Here is a 5027-nt window from a genome sequence, read left to right as displayed (position 1 = left end):
CTCTGACAGAAGAATTTTCCCTTAAATGGAATTGAAGATTGCCATCTGCTGGCTAAAATATGTAGAGTACACCACCACCACGAACTTACATTGTGCTTTACACATTCAAAGCACTATGCAAACTGACTAATCTTCACAACCCTGTGAAGTAGGGATCTGTCATTATTCCCATTTCTGCATGTGGTAAAATTTAGACAGATGAAATGGTTTGCTCAAGGCCACACTGAGTCAGTGGCAGAGCTGACGTTAGAACACAGGACTTTGTGACTGTCCACTCTTTGCTACTTCCTCCAGAACACGTGTCACTATTTACCTGACAAGGTATTACTCACCACAGGAGAAGGACAGTAAGTAGATTCTAGGCCTATGCTAGCAGATTTTCATGGGAGTTTTTGAAGCTGATGTACAGCATTATGAAGAACTTGCTTTGCCTTAGTTATTTTGAAGTTACCATCTTGAGGTTAGCATGCTCTTATTAGAGCTGGTGGCAGAATCAGACATATTATCCTGATTATCCTATATAACAGGTTATTTTATTTTAATAATTCTTAAATATTTTAATATAAACTATGAAAACAAGCATAACTGGGCATTTGTGTTAGCCACTGTATTACCACCAGATAATAGCTGCTCTTTACAATACACAAAGACATGGCAAACCTACAGTATGCACCAAGGAATGTTGATAACTATGCCTCCTTAATATATTGCATTCACTTAATCCTTTAGGGAACAGAGCCAGAGGGAAAGGGTCATCAATCCACCAATTGAATTCACATGCATCATGCACAGAAGGTACTAATCATAAAATATTACCATTTTAATAGCACCTAAAGTACACTAGGTAATAGAAGACAAAAAATATGCCTCTGTCACAAACAGCCTATAATCTAAAGTCCCACTGTTGCTTCAAAGCAAACGTAGGTAGACTCCTGGGGCCATATGGAGCCACCTTGAAACCAGTCTCGCTGTTGCTCATTATAGCAACAGCGCCTATGTTAGATGTGAAAAAATCAGCAAAGTTGACAAACCGCAGGGACTGACAACAGCTACAGCTATTCAGGTACAATACCATCTTTGTGGACAAGGTTTTCTTCTGTTCCGAGAACATGAATGTGTACATACACAAATGCTATTTATATACTTCTTTAACCCCTTTTGTTGTTGACATCTGTTACATCTTATGCTCTGCAAGGGAACATAAAAGCAGCGTTTTCCCAAGATGACACACTAATATGCATGCATCAAGATATATAAATGGAAGCGTCCCATGAGCTCCATATAGTGCTTAGTTCACTTAAAGCCATAACAAGAACCTAAACGGTTAGGAGAGCCACTATGTAGGTAGTTTTGCCCCTTGGAGAACTGTTACAGATATCATACCTCTTCAGACTGGCCATCCTCACAGATTCTCTTCCCTGAGCTGACAGGGTGATTTAGCTCTCCGATCAAATCAAGCCTCTCTTCTCAGGAAAAACAATCAATCTTTCAGCTGCATTCACTCAGTAGTCTTCTTCTAAGGATATGCTTTGGAAAAAGGAAAATGCAGTCTCTTCTAACCCTATCTGGAAGCCCCTTAAACAAGGACAAGTGCTAACAGACAATCTGAAACCCCTACCTGTATCTCAGTATTACAGGACTTTCCCTTCATTAGTCCCCCCCCCCCCAATCTTACCCTATAATAACTACTTTAGCACAGCTCCTCTGCCACTTAATGTTTCCTTAGTACTGAAACTACAGCTGCCCAGCAGACAGCTGCATCTTATATTCACTGATACTCCTCCCCAGCATGCCTTGCAACAGCTCACAAGCAGATGACCTTCTGGAGACTCTAATCACCACAATACTGTTCCTTAAAGAACTTGAAGTTGGGATATACTACCTGAGGCAGTCCTTAAAATTACAGCACACTCTGTGACAAGGATCTGCTTGTTGTGATAGATATCAGTAGGGCTATTGAACTGGGACTCCTACTGCCATGCTTAATGTATCACAGAGAGGTACAGATGGGCAGGGAGGCATAACTGTTGGCAGAGGGTACAGGGATGGTCTGTGATGCTCCTGAGTGACTCCCCAACCCACTTGTATGCCTGTCATCACTCCCACTGCAAAGCCAAGTTCTCTGGCCCAATGCCTCTGTTGTCTCACCTAACCCTCAATCCAAAATGAAGCTCTTCCTTCTTTTTCCACTTATGTTGGTTTACATTCAGTTTTATTAGCATTTACTTTTATTCATAAAATTAATACAAATCAGCAGAATCAAAAAACAACGTAAGAACAAGGATTAGGAGCGGGTGTTTTGGGGGATCATGAAACTAGGGTGCCCACTGGGGCCAGGCAATTGGGCTCTAATGTGGGGCTCATGACACAAGTACAGTAGGGCCAGGGAGTCAGTGATAAGCCCCGCTGCCCAGCTTCCCACCAATGTATGTTGTGTCTCTCCCTCATGAAACATCCTCTTCCCCCAAATGTACAACCTTAACTCTGACATCATACCAATTAATATACAAATAATGGATTATAGTTTTAGTGATTACATTGACAGAAAATGATTTGAGCAACTGTAATTGTGCATTAATGTTTTTTGTGAGCAAATATTCCTGGGTTTTTTAATGTCAACATTAATCAGTATCAGTGATTACAAGTACAATGGATCAATAGGCTAGGGGCAGAGAGGGGATCATTGGGCAGGTAGCATCAAGAGCACGTCAATGATATAGGATACGCTATCTACAGCTAATATAGAGTACTGTATCTCTATTTGCCTAGCCTATGAAAAAGCAAATGTTTAATTACCAAATGATGTCTGGTTTCAGAGTAGCAGCCGTGTTAGTCTGTATCCACAAAAAAAAAGGAGTACTTGTGGCACCTTACTTTAAGTTGCCACAAGTACTCCTTTTCTTTTTGCAAATGATGTCTGAAACCTTTTCAGAAGAGATCTACATTACAGCATTTAAATGCACCATTATACGCCTGTAAAAGCACTATTAGAAATTTTACATCATTTTGGATTCTATCAGTAGTTAGTGTGTAATTCTTTTCAGCATCTAAGAGCTCTGTCAATAGACATTTGGACACTTTGAACACAATTATCTTACACAGCTTTTTCCACAATCCTCTGAGGCCTATTATTCAAATCAATTGTAACTGGATCTCTTCTGAGGATTGGGGTTATGCAATACCAAAAACAAGAGGAAAAAAAATAGTGCCAAACTTGACTACGCAATTACAAACACTTTGGTGGGTGGTTTTGTTTACATTTATGTGCAGTGTTCACAGGGTTCACAGTTCCCTATGTGCCCCCTGAATCACTCAGCTCTTCCCTTCCAACCGCCTAATATTCTGGAATGTAGTTAATAACTTGGTAAGTGCTAATTGCACAGTCAAGTAAAAAGGAATCTCTGGATGATTAAAGATTTAATCACTAAGCAGCTGAAGGAGATCTGCTTGATTCTGCTGAAGAGTGTTACTAACTTGTTTCCAAACTAAAATTCTAAAAACCTATACTAGGCATGAGAGTGTTCCAAAATTTACCTGTTCCTAAATTCTGAATTTTATAAACAATTGTATGTTAGAGAAAGCCAAATAAATGTGGAGATTTTTTTTTAACTTTTCAAAGTAGACTTACGTTTAGGGCTGCCATTTAAAGTTTTTATTTGACATTTTTGAAAAATCAACAACAAAATCTGCTCCTTTAATCACAAAAAAAATCATAATAGCAGCTTCATTCAATTATGTTAGTGGAATGTGTGTGTCATAGATTGTATTTCATGGCTATATGGACTCTCAATATGATCGTTAACAACATAACTATGAGCAGCATTTCCTATAATAGATATTATCTATGAAAATGTTATTAGTCTTATAATTCCTCTCTGTATACCTCACATTGGACCAGATATTCTGCTAGAGTAAAGCCGTATAACTCCAATGTAGTCAAAGGAGCTACATCAATTTACATAAACTGAGGATCCGTTTCATCCAAATTATGCAGAGGGCATAAAGGACATTTGGTGGAGCCATGTCATGTGAGTAGTGACAATGGTCCTCTGGGCAGCTGAAGACCAGGAGAAACTCCTCAGGGACCCCTATCTTCAACCCATGCCTAAGGTTTGTTTAGGGCCTGAGTTGGCTATCTGGCTTGCTGTGGGAGTCCTTGAAGTATTCGTAGGCTGTGGGGACACAACAATACCAACTGTGTTGTTAAAGGGAGAAAATGGGGTTATTGCAGAAGAATGGCTGGTAATTTGTGGGAGCCAGGGGCTATTTCAGGTGGAAATGAGGAAGTGGGATTTTTTACCAGGGCAAGAGACAAGTGAAGTGTTTTGGAATTGTGGGTGGGAAAAGGGTGGTGGGAGAGGCAAAATACATGGGAGATAAGGAAAGGTAGGGAGATGAGCTAGTATGAAGGGCCCAAGGTTTAGATAAGGTCTGGTGCCATACACTTGGAGCCCATTAACAGACTTCTTATCCCACAAGCATTAGCTATCTATAGTCATCAGGAGCTGACAAAACTAATTGAGGCCCCTGAGGGGATGGGCCCTCAGAGGAGCTTCAGAAGGCTGCAAGGCACCTGGGTATGGTGCTGTCTATGACAGGAAGCAGGAAGGCTGCAGAATGAATAAAGGGGTCAAGCAGCCATTAGAGTAAGTGGGAAGGCTGTAGTTGGACAGAGATACTTGAGCCAGCTCATCCCTCTGCTCCACAATACCTTCTCTAGAGAGAGACACACACAGGGGACGAGGAGCCTAGAGGAAAAGGGAGACATCCAGCCAGAACAATACATAGGAAGTGACAAAGGGCCACCACATTTACAGTATTTTTAAGTAACTGCTCTGATTTCTGACTGCCCTTTTACTGAGCCAGGACTTACAGTAAAACAGCTTTTTTTCCCTAGAAAATTCTTGGCCTCCAATATCATGCCCACACCCCGCCCCAAAAGAAATGTATAGAATCAGATTACAAACAGCAGCAGTGGTTATGATGAGTAAATCTAATCATATTTAATCCAATGGTGTCAGCCATTA

This window comes from Lepidochelys kempii, chromosome 4 (genome assembly GCF_965140285.1).
Source record: "Lepidochelys kempii isolate rLepKem1 chromosome 4, rLepKem1.hap1, whole genome shotgun sequence".
NCBI classification, from domain to species: domain Eukaryota; kingdom Metazoa; phylum Chordata; order Testudines; family Cheloniidae; genus Lepidochelys; species Lepidochelys kempii.
The sequence above is the reverse complement of the archived record's forward strand: the minus strand, read 5'-3'. Positions refer to the sequence as shown.